Here is a 16,516-nt window from a genome sequence, read left to right as displayed (position 1 = left end):
TTCTAAAAGGTGACTAAAACATCAATTTTTCAATGATTTTTAAAAAATGTAAATACGCTTTAAAATACACCGAAAACCATTTTGAGATATACAGAACAGTCCTAAATATCAGCCAAAAATATAAAAAAAAAGATTTTCCACGAAACAAAAAATACAAAAATGCTCAAACTATACCCCGTCTAAAGGCGGGATTGGGTATTAGAGGGTTAATACCTCATTCAGGTTGTAGGTATTCGGTTTTCCATACCTGAGTTAGTTATTCTTCAGCTATTTTCTCCTGCTCGGGTACACTATGCCCAGGGAGTCGAGAAAATTTCCCCGACCGGAACGGGAATCGAACCCGCCGTCTCCGGATTATCGATCCATAGCCTTAACCACTAGGCTAACTGGAGACCCCTATTGCAGATCTTATTGGTTTATGTTTGGCTTCGAAAAACAGGTGCTGAAGAGTTCTTCAAAAGCATTTTAAAATTAATTTTGCTTCTTGAGTTTTGTCACAATCCAAGAATAGGGTGGGACTATAATTTCAAAAAAAAACTCTCCGATATATGATTTCCCAAATGGAAAGTGATCTACTAGTCAAAATAAGTGAGCTGTACAAAAATGAGAGATTTTGGTTGCTATTTAGGAGTGGCGCAAAGGGTTCAAGTGATATTTTTGCTAGAACAAACCACAGACAAACAGACGTAATTTCCATCGACCACGCTTTTAACGATCATTTTAAATTTTCATAATTGTGGCTTTCACAACCAGAGGCGCGCACATAGTTTTTCTATGCGTTTGACGTTTCACACTAGCGCCTTCTGTTGACGATATTGCACAACACAGTGATTCGCGCAACTTTCCCACCAGGTGATGGTAGTGTGAACTGGGCGTGAACAAACTTTCAAAAAACCCGGATTGATCCACCTAGCGGTGATAGTGCCTTTCTCGTCGAATATGTACTCATGACGTTTCCGTTGACGTGAGCTGAAATGTTCCTGAATCATGAGAATACTTTACTTAGAATTTTATCAGAGCCATCATTGAATTGACTTTAAACTTATTGATGGCACATATTCCGACGTTATGTTCAACGTATAGGCAGAGCTGAAAAGTATCAGACCTCTCAGTTGACACCTTGACCTTCTTCACTATCACTGGAGACCGATCAACACCAAGACGATACAACTTTTTCACAAACACAGATACCTTAACGATTTTCTACACACTTCTACACACGCTATATTTTGTTATCATTGGCTACAACATGCATGTAAAATTTGACAAAAACATGCAAGTAACTGAAATTTTTCATACTGAATCCCATTCAACTTTCAACCACATTACAGTGCGTGAGGGAGCAACCAGTCGCACAAAAATTTTACGCAGTCATTTTAGACGCGAAAGAGAATTGAAAAAGTTTGTTCGGAGTTATTACGATTAAATATTAATTTTCCCATACAACGTTGACCCATCCTTCTGCATTATTACACCTCAGGAATCTGAAATGGTGTGATTGGATGAGATCGTCTTAGTTTTGTCAAGATATCTATCACTTGCTTTAATTTTTCTCACTTTTGAATTCCGACGAAGCACCCAACGCTAGTTTTGGAATACTCCCGTTAGTTTCTTATGTGGTCTGAGACTATTTTCTTGCTTACCGTTCATCAGGTTATCGGAAAATCCGCGATTTGACGTGTCGCATGCATGGGTTTGGTTCGCTTTTATATTTGGCCACTTCCAGCGGAACACTCGGAACCGGTTTCGGAACACCATCGGTTGTCCCAAATATGGTCTAAAACTATTTTCTTGCTAACCGTTCATCAGGTTACCTTAGGAGCCGCGATTTGATGTGTCGCATGCATGTGTTTGGTTCACTTAAATATTTGGCGGTGAAGCGGGCCTGGTTTGATGGTTAGAACACCAGACTATCATGCCAAGGGCCTGGGATCGAATCCCACTCCCGAAATATTCACAAAACGTAGGTTCTTCCTTCGGAAGGGAAGGGTCCCGAGGTGAACTAGCTTCGAGTTAAAAATCTCGTTAATAAAGACAAAAAAAAATATATATATGGCCACTTCCGGAGGGAACCCGGAACCGGTTCCGGAACACCATCGGTTGTCTCAAATATGGTCTTAAACTATTTTTTACTAATCATTCATCAGGACGCCTAAGGAGCCGCGATTTGAAGTGTCGCATGCATGGGTTCGGTTCACTTTTATATTTGGCCACTACTGGCGGGACATACGGAACCGGTTCCGGAACACTACCGGTAGAATCTTAGGTTGTCTGAGACTATTTTCTTGCTTATCATTCATCAAGTTATTGAAAAAGCCGCGACTTGATGTGTCGCATGCCTGGGTTTGCTTCACTGTTATATTTGGCCACTTCCGGCGGGATCTCCGGAACCGGTTTTGGAACACCGGTAGTTTCTTATGTGATCTGAGACCATTTTCTTGCTAACCGTTCATCAGGTTATCGCAAAGGGCGCGATTTGACGTGTCGCTCGCATGGGTTTGTTTCATTTTTATATTTGTCCACTTCCGGCGGGACGCCCGGAACCGGTTCAGCAACACTACCGTTTCAGATATGATCTGAGACTATTTTCCTGTTAACCGTTCATCAGGTTATTGAAAAAGCTGCAATTTGAGGAGTCGCATGTATGGGTTTCGTTCACTTTTATGTTTGGCCACTTCTGGTGGGACCTTCGGAACCGGTTCCGGAACATTACCGGTTCAGATATGGCCTGAGACTACTTTCTTGCTTACCGTTCATCATATTATCGAAAATGCCGTGGTTTGATGTGTCGCATGCGTGGGTTTGTTGCATTTTCATATCTAGCCCCTTCCTGGGGTACCAATCCGGAACGCCTAAATGGCCATAATTCCGGAACGGCTGGACCGATCCGAACCATTTTCAATAGCAAACAATGGGACCAGATTCCGCGTCGAATGAACCGTCGGTCATTAAAATCGGTTGAGATTTACTGCCGAAAAGTGACGTGAGTTCGTTTGTACACATACACACACACATACACACACACAGACATCACCTCAATTCGTCGAGCTGAGTTGATTGGTATATATGACTCGAATCTCCGGGCCTCCTATCAAAAAGTCATTTTTGGAGTGAACATATAGCCTTTCCAGTACACTTAGTGTACGAGAAAGGCAAAACATTTCAAATTTAATTTTCAAACAGAATTTTTCTAGACTAAATCGGTGATTGTAGAACCCAATTGGGCTAAACTTGTACTCCACTGGTTTCTGAGATATTTGAGAAAAAATGTCGTTTTTCAGTATTTTTGGGTTTGATACAAAAATATGACTCTCTTTGACTTTTGAAATCAAACGCAAATTGGCGGAGATATGGGCATAAAAATACGATATTGAGGGGTTGACCCCAAACTTATGACCGTATAATAGCAAACGTGGGACTGTGCATAAATCGCGAACGGAACGTTCGGTTTAAGGCAGGTTTATAAGGCAAAAACACGAAGAAAATGATCGATTTTTCAAATATGAACTTGGACATGAATGTAAAAATACGCTCAAAGCTTGTAAGTCATCCTAATCCTAAATCAAACTGCAGTTCTGCACAGTTTCATGAGTTGATATTTCAATTCTATTTAATCTTCATGAAGATGGTCAAATAAGATTTGTCCCATTTTTGAATCATTATTGCTCTACGAATGGCTTCGAATACAAATAGTACAATTTTCTGAAGTTATTACATTAACACGTTATGAACATACACAAATATTAAACAAACGTCATTTACAACTGAAGTGTTTCTATTTTACAAGACCACATGATGTACGCAATTACCATCAATTCTAATCATAAAATCACAATTTCTCAACCGAAATGAATTCTCCTTTTCACATGCTGCCCCACATCTAAAGTCAATGAACCGTGGCCAGATCGACAACTGGGACAGTGGTCAACAAAACTGTAGGTATCGCAATCTCAGCATAAATCACAACACACAAACCCAAAGCAGCAGTTGCAGCCGCACCGCGCGGCCGAAAGTGTATCGTAGCAGAATATGGTGCGCGGCGAGCTCGTGCAGTTGTCGGCAAGTTGCGTCCAATAAAAGTGAAGTTAATCACTTTTACCTGGAACCTTGGTTATCTAATAGACGCGACCGAACGTTTGAGTGTCGTTGGTTGCGCGTAAACGTTTTCGGTTTTTGTCAATGACGCCGATGACGACAACGACCACGGCAGTGTGTGGGGTACTGGCTGGCAGGTTCTCCAAAATATTGTTCCTCTTTTTGGCACTTCATCGGCAGCTGTCCCATGGCCATTAGAAACGTATTGGTGGGCGCATTGCGAAATGTTTGTGCAACAGACGAGCCATCTCGCATCAACAGCTGTGGCGCGTGGGAGGAAGTCAAGCGTTGCAACTGGCATAACCATAAATCACTGAGATAACTTTTCTTAATGAAATCCTTCACTAAACTAAAAGCATTAACAACAACAATCACTCACTTGTCACGCCCGGATCAAACTTTAACGAACTGGGGTATCAGATGTCCTGCGATGAAAACTGCGATTGAACTAATGTGCGAGCTTCCGATCGCTGTGAGGTACCGCTTGCGACTGATGATTGTTTGGATTCGGTTGTCCCCTACCCTCTCGCCATTCATAAGACATTGGGTAGTCTGTAGTGTAGATACAAACAAGTCGACTCGCGTGGTCGACTGGTCCGCTGCGCTAGGCTATAGAGCTATAGCTACAACTTTGGAAGGTGGGAAATGTATTGATGATTGCGAATTTTCTGCGCGCGAAGCAATCTCGCTGAAAACCGGTGCGGAGAGCGGCGAATACCTAAAAAATAGTGTTTTTCTTCGCTCTCTTCTGGACTGAATTGGCAGGCGTGCGCCCATTGATTAGAATTCGGTAGCTAATTAGTGTGTAGGTTTCCACTGTCGGTGATAACTAGCAGACTTCCGATTCGGTTGTGGTGAAATATTTAGAACTTTGGAACGATTAGTAATGGGAATTACAGATTTTCTAAATATATGTTGCTATGGTGATTCAAAGCTTCATACAGCGTGGACCATAAACATGATTTAAGATGTTCGGTTTATGGTTGTAGCTTTTAACAATGATCATGCTCAACCCCTGCGCAGAAAATGTTCCACCTGATCCTTGGACTGGTTGGTCATCTTGGTCGTTGTGTTCTACGCTTTATTGAACCCCAGAAAACGAAATGCTTTGCAGTGTTGTTGTCCTACATTCTCATGCCATCCCCTGCTCGCCATATCTTTTCAGCATCAAGCAGCTTAAAGATGCTGAGTTCGCTGTAGAGTCCAGTAAGCTCATGGGCCCATAAAGCAACAGGTGTGAAGGCGTGGGTATTCAACATGACCATGCTGAGTTTGTGGGTGCGATTTCTGGTCGGTTCATAGACTTTTCGAAATGGAAATATCCTTGACTTCCTTAAGAACTTAGTGCAGGCCACACGATAAACGGATGCTAAATGACCATTGATAGAGGATGCCCTCAGTTAATAAGTGTTGTGGAAGTGCGCTTAAAGCCTGTATCCGCAATAATCGGGACGCAGAAATACGGCTGTATCTCTGTAATGAATCGGTAAAATTGGCCAAATAATTGATTGAGAACTCTTTGGTGTATGTTTATTATTTGTGCAAAATTTCATAAAAATCAATGCATTACTTTTAACTGTGGATGAAAAACAAACAGACGTAGTTTTAAGCATTTTGTACAATCATGACCAATTTTCATTCGCATAATAGATGGTTCTTTTACGCTACAGTTATAAGCTCTGCAATGATAAATGTGAAATTTCGTTAGCAGTTATGATACTTATAGAGACACTTTCTGGCAAAATTTCATCAACTTTGATCAATTGGTTTGAAAGCTACTGGTGTTGATAGGGGTGAGTGTTAGTGAAAATTTTTCGTGCTTTTCATGTGCGATGTTTGCCTGTATATACCTTTTGAATTTCTCTGCCAATTTTCATGAAATTTTCACAGAAGGTAGTTGATAATGTGTATAATATGCCTACAAAATTTGATGATTATTGGTACAATACTTTCAATAGTACAATCGAAACAATAAAGGGTGCTGACTACACTGAAGTTTTTTTTTACGACGGTAATGGTCCCGCGTAAAAAAAAACCGCGTAAAAAAAACCGCGTTATTTCAAGACCCGTCGTAAAAAAAAACCGCGTTATTTCAAGACCCGTCGTAAAAAAAAAAACCGCGTTATTTCAAAAAACGTCGTAAAAAAGTCAAGTCACGTTAGATGTGGTGCTGACTATTTTACGCGTGTTTTTGAAAAAACGCGGATTTTTTTTACGACGGTTTTTGAAATAACGCGGTTTTTTTTACGACGGGTCTTGAAATAACGCGGTTTTTTTTAGGACGGACCGCGTAAAAAAAACCGCGTAAAAAAAACCGCGTAAAAAAAAACTTCAGTGTACTTGCTGTCTGAGGGGCTAAAATCACGTTCAGTCCCAATACATATTTCGACTATAAAAATGTTTATAGTGCATCGATTTGTCTGAAATTTTGCCAATGCAATAAAAATAGATTTAGAGGTTTGTGTTTAAAATTTTAGCAATTTATTTTGCCAAATTCAAAAGTTACAGTGCTGACATGCAAAACTAGGGGCTGTACAAAATTGAATGGCGCACATTCTACTCTTTCATTGCTACAACAAAAAGTACTGCACCGATTCATATGAAATTTTGTTGGTGAAATGTACACATCTTATAATGTTATTAGGCCTAATTTGAACAATTTTAATGTATCTATTGCAGAGTTACAGCTGTATTTCTATGTCCCGATTATTGCGGATACAGGCTTTAGAACACTAAGCTGAAAATCAGGCTTCCCAGTGAGAATGTTACGCCAAAAGAAGAAGAAATTTGTTTGGAGTCTATCCACGGAGCGATGAGTACGGCAGCGCGAGAGGTGATAATAGGCACTGCTCAAAGGGAATCTAGGAACGGGTGGCTTGACGAGGAGTGCTAGAGGGTGACGAATGAAATCGACATAGGGAAGGCGTCGAGGAAAATGCGATTGCTCAGGCGCAAGAGAGTATGGAGCACAATGATATGCGAAGATTTTACGAAACTGTCAATGGCATGAGAAGAAAACCAGCAGATTCTCCCGTTGTGTACAACAACCATGATGTAATGTAAACTTGCTGACAAACAAAACAATGGTGGCTGTCAAGTGGAGAGAGCACTTCGAAGAATTGTTTAAAGGGTGGGAATGGAAAAGCGACAAGCAGAATTCTACTCGATGACGACGGACAGGCTGTGGAGCTTCCAACGCTAGACGAAGTCAATACAGTGGCGTTTCGGTTTTATCACTAGTCGTTTTAATCACTACTCTGCCCGTGTAGTTGCCGGCTTAGAATAGCACTACGGACCCCCTGTTCCGGGGGTAAAAGTCCACCAAACAGGGAACCCCAATCCAAGGTGTCAGGCGACCCGTGCTGAGGGATGAATGGTTGAGGGGGTTTAAAACATGCTCGATCTTTAACGGAGCCCGTTACGTGGGTAGATCTCCCTTTTGGGTTGCGTTACGGAGTAAGATCTACCAAACTGAACCCTGGTGACATCCAACTTGTTAAGCTAGGGTAATGTGTTTTGGTAATAAGGTTTCATGGTACAAAGCCCTTGTTACTAGTGACAGTTTCCAAAATTGCATTTATTTTGCCTTACGGATAGTTAAAATCTCGGTTTGTCCTCGCCGAGACTACACTTGATTTAAGGAAAACAAACATGCTTTGCGTATCTAATTGCGTAATAACCTACTAAGGACTGATAAGTACTGGTGATACAAGGACTCACGTGAATTCTTATTACCGAACAAATTCTCTAATTTGACAGCGTTTTGCAACTAGCCAAAAGCCCCGGGTTTTTCAATGTTGTCCTGGGACTAAACTAGAAGCAAGACATGGATGAAGTCAGAGTTCCGATGCATGGACAAATTTCAGTTCTACCGTTTTGTTTTTCTCAGAAATAGAATCGATTATGTGTGATTAAGGGCGCACTTTCGCTGGGATTTGTATCCCTGTGAAAACGGTACTTTTTCATGATATTCAATTTCTCGAACCTCTGAGGTAACTAAACAAGATCTGTTTGGAAATCGATGCTCCATTGCCTCTCAATGACAACGGAGTAGTACGACATGCACTAAATACTAAGGATACGGGTATTGTCACAAAAGATCTATAAATACTGGTCGCAGTGGCTCATCCGAACAGAGAAAAAAATCACTACTCGCCAGAATTCACGGTTTTCATTTCAATTTTATCAAGATTTTCGTTTCGTTTTTATCACACTTGTTCTAAAACATTCCGAAATCAATATAAAATGGCGCAGTCCACTTAAACAGTTAAGACATGTGAACTACGTTATGACCCGTTTGACTACGTTTTGCAGTTGATTGATTTAAAATAAAAAAAATACATTTATTTCTCGTTTCGCCAAATTCCGAGCCCTTCAAGCTAGGTAGTGGTCAGCTGTATCAATTCCTAAACCATATTATATTGAATACCGTCGTTCGGGGTGACATTGAGCCTAGAGGGTAACATTGGTCCATCGATCCCATGTATTCAATGTGAGTCAGAGATTCCGACGGTGGACGTAAAGTATCTTAGAATTATATATTCTAGTAGTCTAGCGCACAATGTGCATTCTCGTATATGGGAAGAGGAAGAACTGCCTGCTGGAGGGTTGGCTGTTCACATTTGCTCCTTCTCTATACAAAAAAGGGAAGACTAGAGTGCGCGAATAACAGAAGAATAACACTTCTAAATTCTGCGCGTAGAACTTTGTCAGGAATTCTGTTTAGGCTGAAGCCGATTGAGGAGTTCTTCGTCGGCAAATTTCAGGCAGGTGTTTGTGATCCTGCGACAGATTCTCCACAAATTTCGAGAGTACAATTTGCAGATCCATCATCTATTTATTGATTTCAAGGCGGCGTACGATTCAGCGAAGAGAAACGAGCAGATTATGATCGAACATGGTTTTCCGGCGAAGCTTATCTCAGACTGATTCGTACGACGCTTGATTGATACGGGTTGCGTTACCGGTCGTAAACTTAGACAGACTGAGAAGAAGGCCGATGCTCTTTCGAACTTACTGGGCTGCGCGGATGATATCGACGTCATCGTCCGCACAACCAGTTTTCACGTATAATGAAGTTTCTAACCGTGTTATACGTACTTGTATGTGGTATAAAAGACACTACCTGGTTGCACAGACTGAACGATCACAACACACGAAACACCCAGTGGTTTAGTGGAGAATTTTCCGTTTGACGAAAAGTTTTCACCTACTGGAGCGGGAACCGAACCCACACTCCGAGGCTTATGAAACAGTCAGACGACTGTCGCCTCGAACCGCACGGCCACGAAGCCCACTCGCATGAGATGTAGCAAAAGTGCCATGGGTCGTTTTCAGCGGTTGTCAATTTTTTGTGGTTCAAATTTATAACAGTTTAGAAAAATGGAACGCTAAAAATAGACCAAATTCTGCTCAGTTTCACAGGTGTTTATTTTAAATTTCAAATCACGCATGTTTGGTCAATGATGTTTTGAAAGAGGATTAATTTGTGCTCTGAAATAAATCAAATTCATAAAGGTATCGGAGTTTCTGAAGATAACTTATGGTTACGGAAAGAATCTAGGAATTCTGGGGAAAACTATCAGTTCCGGGAATTGCTCCAGGAGTTCATCCGAGAATTCCTGCAGGAGTTACACCAGGCATTGCTCCACATGTTCCTCCAGGATTCGCTTCATGAGTCCCATAGGAAAGTTATCCAGGAGTTCCTCCGGAAATTGTTCCAGGAGTTCTCCGGGCATTGCCCCAGGAGATCCACCGGAAATTGCTCTAGAAGTTCCTTTGGAAATTGTTGCACGGGTTCCTCCCGGAATCCGTGCAAGAACTTCTCCGGGATATGCTCCAGGAGTTCTTTCGGGAATTGCTCCAGCAGTTCCCCTGGGAATTGCTCCAGCAGTTTCGTCGGGAAATCCTCCGGGAGTTTCTTCGGAAATCCCTACAGCAGATTCTCCAGGAGTTTCTCCGGGAAATGCTTCAGAAGTTCTTCCGGGAATTCCATCAGAAAATACTTGAAGAATTCCTCCGAGAGTTCCTCCAGGAATTGCTCCAGAGGTTCCACCGGGAATTGCTCCAGTAGTTCCTCCGGAAATTCCTCCAGTGATACTCCTGTGATTTTCTCCAAGGGTTGCAATGTGAGTTTCTCCAGGAGTTACTCCGGAAATTGCTGCAGGAGATTCTCCAAGAGTTTCTCCAGGGAACGCCGAAGGAGTTTTTCCGGAAATTCCTCCAGGAGTTTCACCAGGAATTGCTCCAGTAGTTCCTCCACGAGTTCCATTGGGAATTGCTCCAAGAGTAGCAATGTGAATTCCTCCAGGATTTCCCTCGGACATTCCTGCAGGGGCTCTTTCAGTAGTTCCTCCGGGAAATGCTACAGGAGTTCCTTTCGGGAAGTGCTCCAGGAGTTCTTCTGGAAATTCCTCCATAAATTGCTCCAGGAGTTTCCAGGATTTTTTTGAAGTTCCACCAGGAATGGCTCCAGTAGTTCCTCCGGAAATTCCTTCAGGAGTTCCACCGGCAATTGCTCCAAAATTAGCAATGTGAATTCCTCCAGGAGTTCTTCCGGAAATTCTTACAGGAGATCCTCCATTAATTGCTCTAGGAGTTCACTCGGATTTTTTTTCCTGGAGTTGCTTCGGGAATCCTTCCTGGAGTTCCTTTCAGGAATTGTTACTGGAGTGTTTTCTGCAGTTAACTCCTTTGGGAATTTTTCTTAGAATTTTTCCGAAAATTTTTCTAGAAGTTCCTCCGGAAATTCCTATTCCCAGAATTTTTCCGCCAGGAATTTTTTCTGGGAGTTCCAACTCAAATTCCTCCAGGAATTCCGGTCATTCCTTTTTGAGTTCCTTCGGGTATTCCTTCAACTGTTCCCCCGGGGATTCCTCTAGAGAGGTTCCCCCGGGAATTTCTACTGGGAATTCCTCTAAAAGTTACACTGGGAATTTCTCTAGTATTTTCACTGGTCTTTCTTCAACAAGCTTCTCCAGAAGTTTCACCGGGAAATTACACTAGGAGTTCCACTAGGAGTTCCTGTATAAACTCCACCAGACTGAATCTAGGAGTTCTAGTGGGAATTTCTCTGAGTCCTTCTGGAGATTTCTCTATGAGTTTTTCTGGGCATTTTTCTAGCAGTTCTACTGGGAAGGTCTTGTCAACAAAGTTTTGAATGAAAAATTTCTCTGCGCAAAAAATCCGATGGAGGTTCCGCTAGAAATTTGTACGAAATGTACTGGGAGTTCCAATGGAAATTTCTACAGAAGTTCCTACGGAGATTTTTCTAGGAATTCCACTGGGAAATCTTCCAAGTGTTCCACCCAATGTTCGGGGATTTTTCTAGGAGTACCACTGGGAATTTCTACAAAGATTTCTGTAGGAGCTCCATCGGGAATTCTTCCAGGAATGAAACCGAAATTTCCGGAAATTCTTACATGAGTTCCACCGGAAATCATTCTAGGGGTTTCACCGAGAATTCTTCTAAGATTTGATTTTTTTTCAGGAGTTTCACCAGGAATTCCTCTGAGATTTACCGGAAATCACAAAAGAAGTTACACCGGCAATTGAAGTGGAAGCACCGATGAAGTACAAGTTTCACTGAGAATTCTTCAAGGAATTCCACGAGGGATTTCTCTAGGAAATTCATCACAAATTCCTCTTGGACTCCTATCGGGTATTCACGTAGGAGTTCCTGATGAAATTTTTCCAAATACTTTCGCCGGACATTTTTCAAGGAGTTTAACTTGAAAATCCTGTACACCGCCAACTTCTAATAGATTTTCACTCTAAAAGTTCTACCATGAAGGAAGAGGGAATTTCTTCAGAAGTTCCACGTGTTTTTTTTTTCAATCAGATCATCAGGATATTTCACCGGGAGCTCCTACAAGATGTCCACTGAGAACTTCCATCGGGCACTGCGAATTTCTCTTGCAGTTCCACTGGGAACTCTTCTGGGAGTTCCATAAAGAATTCCAATGAGTTTCACAGTGAATTCTTTCAGAAAATCATCTGGGAATGTCTATAGGAGGAGAAAATTTACTCCTGGAATTTTTCAAGGAGTTCTATCGGGAATACTACCAGAAATTTCACCGACAAATTTTCGAGTAGTTCAACCGCAAATTCCTCCAAAATTTTAACAGGGAATTAATTAGAGATTTCCATCGAGAATTTTCCCGAAAACTCTTTCAATAATTCCTGTGCGTTGCGTTGAACTTTTTTTATTAGAAGGAGGAGGGGTTACAACGAGAAGTTCTTCAAAAAAAAAATCCTGGTATTCCTCCGGAAGTTCTTTTATGTGCTTCTCAACAGGTACTCTGGAGATTAATTCAGGAACATTTTCACGAGTTGCTTCGGGGTTTACAGGAACTCCGAAATTATTTTCTGGCAATGCTTCCAGGAGTTCCTCCAACATTTTTTTCGAGAGTTCCCTTGGGATTTCTTCTAGGAATTCCTTCTTTTTTTGTAATGTTTCTCCGAGAACCTTCCAGGAGTTCGTCCGGAAACTACTCTAGAAGTTATATCAGGAATCACAATGGAATTCACGAAGGAAACTCATAGAGGAATTTCCATAATACCTTCCAAAATAGTTTTCACCAGAAGTCCTGAGTAAATATTTTGAGGAATTCCTGAAGAAGTGAAAATCTTGAAGTAACTTTCGGAGGAACTCTTGAACAAATTTCTGGAGGAACTCCTGAATTTCTCGTCGGAAATACTGATGGAATTTACGGAAAAAATCCAGGACGAATTTTCGGAGAAACTTCGGAAGAAGACCCGACGAAATTTTCAAATAAAGGCCCGAATGGATTCGCAAAGAAACACCTGAAGGAATTCTCGGAGGAACTCTTGAAATAACATTCGAAAGAACTCCATAAGGAATTCCCGAAGAAAATTTTGAGGAACTCCAGGAGGAATTACCAAAAACAAAACTCTTCAAGGAATTTCCAGAAGTAAACTTTTGAAGGATTTGCCAAAGAGCTCCTGCAAAAACTGGTGAAAGAATTATCAGATAAATTCCAAAGTATTTATAGCTCTCAAAAGGAATTTTCTGAGGAATTCTTCAAGAAATTCCCAGAGGAACTCCAGAAGAAATGCTCGCCGTATCTGAAGAAACTCTGAAGAAGTATTCGCAAGAATTCCTGATGGAATTCCTACAAAAACTCATGATGGACTCGCTGAGAATCTCCTGAAGCAATTTTTGAAGAAAATCCTGAAGAAATTCTAGGAGCTATTCTCAAGAGAACTGAAGCAAGAAATTCCTGAATATCTGGAGGAACTCCTTAATAAATTCTCGACGCAAACCAATTACTGGTAGAACTATTGAAATAATATTTAGAGAAACTCTTGAAGGTATTTATAGTGTAACTCTTGAAGAAACATCCGTAAGAACTCTTGAAGAAATTTTCATAGGAACTCCTTGAGAACCGGAATTCCTGAAAGAATAGTCGGAAGAACTTAAGAAGAAACGCACGGAAAAACTCCTGATGGAATTCTCGGAGAAACGAACTCCTGAAGAAATTGTCGAATGAAGATTTTAAGGAATTACCAGGGAAACTTCTGAGGGAACTGTCAAAAGAATTTTCAAAGGAACTCTTGAAGCAGTTCCCAAGGAAATTCCCGTTGTCATGGTTTTCTTCGTGGAGCAAAGGTCGAATATGTAGGAGATATACGGTAGATATATCATTCCCAACAACATTGTTGAAGTGAAGTGTATGGGGGCGGACAAGTGGGATTCCGTTACTTCTACGGTCTCCCGAATCGTACTTGAACTACAGAAACCCCCACACCTCCAGAAGCTTGAGTCCAACGGATAGTCTATAATACTAGCCAGGACCCAAGCTTCCAGACGAGAGAGAACAACTTAAGGGGATAACTGGTGGAACAATTTCCTATAGAGGGTTTGATCAGAAGTTTTTTCTGTCAAAAGGTGGCGCAACTTTGCTGAAGACAAAATTGCTCTATCTCCTCTAACCTACGAGCTATTACTTAAACTTGAAAAACAGACACTTATTCAAGACGCACTGACCAGATTATTTTTAAAACAATAGTACACTACTAGAATATAGGAAAAAAGTACAAAGCCGATTTTAATAAATTTCATACTATTTCATTGATGCTATGATAAGAACTTCGAGACCAATTTAATGGCACAAATACCCTCAATGGAGGACGTGCTTCTGGAGCCGACCTTCTGGAAAAAAAAGTTATACATAATTTTTCGTCTCTGCGTGTTTCTTAGGAACTACATCCAAATTGGATGATCCATTTGTAGGAAACATTTGTTATGAATAAATAATTTACAAACTCAGTATGAATGGGCAACTAGGCATCCAGCTGGTTATGATTGAAACATTACCCAAAAAAGACTCCCCTCATGCATCATGGCAGGTCCATTGGCACGGTTCCAATGCAATAGCATAACATGCATGAAATGAACAAGAGAGCATTGTACAAGCTATAGCGAATAGTTTTGCACCAGGCAATAAATGTGTCCAGCAAAGTTATGCAACAGCTTACACAGCTTCATTGTTGCCAATCAGGAAGACTTTTCTACCCGTACTGGACTGAGAGTCGCCAAGGAACCACGGTGAGTAAGCATTTTCAACTTGTGCGATGAGTGAATTGAGAACATTACCTCAAGTCATAGGCGAACGCGACTCTTGCGGTTGTTACTTGCCTGAACGAAAACATAAGAGGCTCGTCTGTTTTCGTCAAGTGCTAAAACAGGGCTGCCCAACGTACGGCCCGCGGGCCGGATCCGGCCCGCGAGGACATTTTGTGCGGCCCGCGGCACGATTGGACAAAAATGATAGAATTTAGCCCGAGATATTATTATTCTGAATATGTTCCTTTTTCAATGGAAATGTATTTTAATAATTTAAAAAAATAAAATGGCTTTTTACAGTATATTTTGTAAAATTTTTAAGATTTAAAAATATGCAAGCATTTGGTTTGAGTGCCCTACAGAATTGAATAAAAGATTCTTAACAATAAAATAATGTGTAATGTGCAAATTCGTTTGATAAGATTGTAAAACAAAATTGAAAGATTACCTCATAAGCTTAATTTAGGAAAAACATGAACAATTTATCCACAATTTTTGAAGCTTTCAGAGATTTTTTTTGTGCCATTCAATAGCTCTGTCTGGTACTACATTGAAACATGTTATTGAACCTTTTTAATTACTTTGTCAAGCTCCAATATTCTGCAAGAAATCAAAAAACATTTCGAATTTCATTAGAAACATTAAACTGCAAAAAAAGTTCTTTTCTATTATCTAGCCATGCTCAGAAAGATAAAAAAAATAATGTATTATTAACGAATTTTTATTTCTGGCCCGTCGACTGGTATGCAGTTTCACCAGTGGCCCTCGGCTGAAAAAGGTTGGGCAGGCCTGTGCTAAAACATTGTCAGCTTATAAACCGCGACCTTTGCTGAAGATTTACGATTCCCATCGAACCCCAGCAGCAGCAGCTCAGCAGCAGCTCGGAAATGCGAAGGTCCGGTAGCAGTGTATAGTAATCGTACTTATGCTGCTTCTCCAACCGTCGACGCCACAACTAGCGGCGTGTGATTCATTCATTCATATGTGGAGCTCCTCCGAAACTTCAATCGTAAACATTAAGCAGATGCGCCACATTCTTTTGGGGTTATTTTGTATACAGTGTAAGTTCGGATCGGAATGAATAAACCTATCTATCTCACCACGCGGTGGCGGCGGCGGCGGCGGCGTACGCACAGAGTTGCGGATTGAGCACGCGCCAGGGAAATCCACACTACTGACTGTAGCGTTGTGGTTGCGTGATAGGATTGTATTTTGAATTAGTAACCTTCAGAATTTGTATAATTTCTACCGGGCCGGTATCCGTTTTGCCTGAGCTGTGTGCCAAGGTCAGTGTCAGCAGCACGCTTCATTCATTCCTTTCCCAGTTGCCTTCTTTCCCCTATGCAAAATGGTTTCTTGACGAGACGGATTTTTTTTCGTGATCTGCTTGAGTCGCCCACATTGCGTGGTGTTTGGTTGAGGAATGCGATTTCCGACTTTTGTGCACTGATTGTTTGTAGATTGTTTATAAGAGCAATTAATTTATGAAGAACAGGTGAGAAAAGATTCCAGATCGGTTGGGTTTCGTACGAGATGAAGTCATTGTCTCCTTTCTGTGACGCTTACAAAGATGCACCAACAAGTACATAAGTAAATGAGTAGCAGAGTAAGTAAAGTAAAGTTGAATTGGTCAAACATGGTCATTTTTTTGGAATTAAATTAAGGGTACTGTAGTCGGTAACTGTCTACAAAACGCTGATTAGTCCGGTAATCCTCTATGGGCAGGGCACGAAGCATGGACCCTACGTGCAGAGGAACAACGCGCCCTTGGAGTTTCCGAACGGAAGGTGTTGTGTACCATCTACGGCGGAATGCAGATGGAAGACGGGACTT

The 16,516-nt window shown here is 41.2% G+C and overlaps 1 protein-coding gene across 1 annotated transcript in view; it reads right to left on the bottom strand.

The window, feature by feature from the left end:
* Positions 1-4,631, bottom strand: part of LOC109413982 (clavesin-1) — a 65,676-nt gene extending 61,045 nt beyond the window's left edge. Inside the window, exon 1 of the mRNA XM_019687712.3 lies at positions 4,475-4,631. The gene's annotated coding sequence lies outside the window, so the exon portion shown is untranslated. The remainder of the gene's footprint in view (positions 1-4,474) is intronic.
* Between the last annotated feature and the right edge of the window lie 11,885 nt (positions 4,632-16,516).

Source organism: Aedes albopictus, chromosome 2 (assembly GCF_035046485.1).
Source record: "Aedes albopictus strain Foshan chromosome 2, AalbF5, whole genome shotgun sequence".
NCBI lineage: Eukaryota > Metazoa > Arthropoda > Insecta > Diptera > Culicidae > Aedes > Aedes albopictus.
Note: the sequence above shows the minus strand (reverse complement) of the source record. Positions and strands in the feature narration are given on the sequence as shown.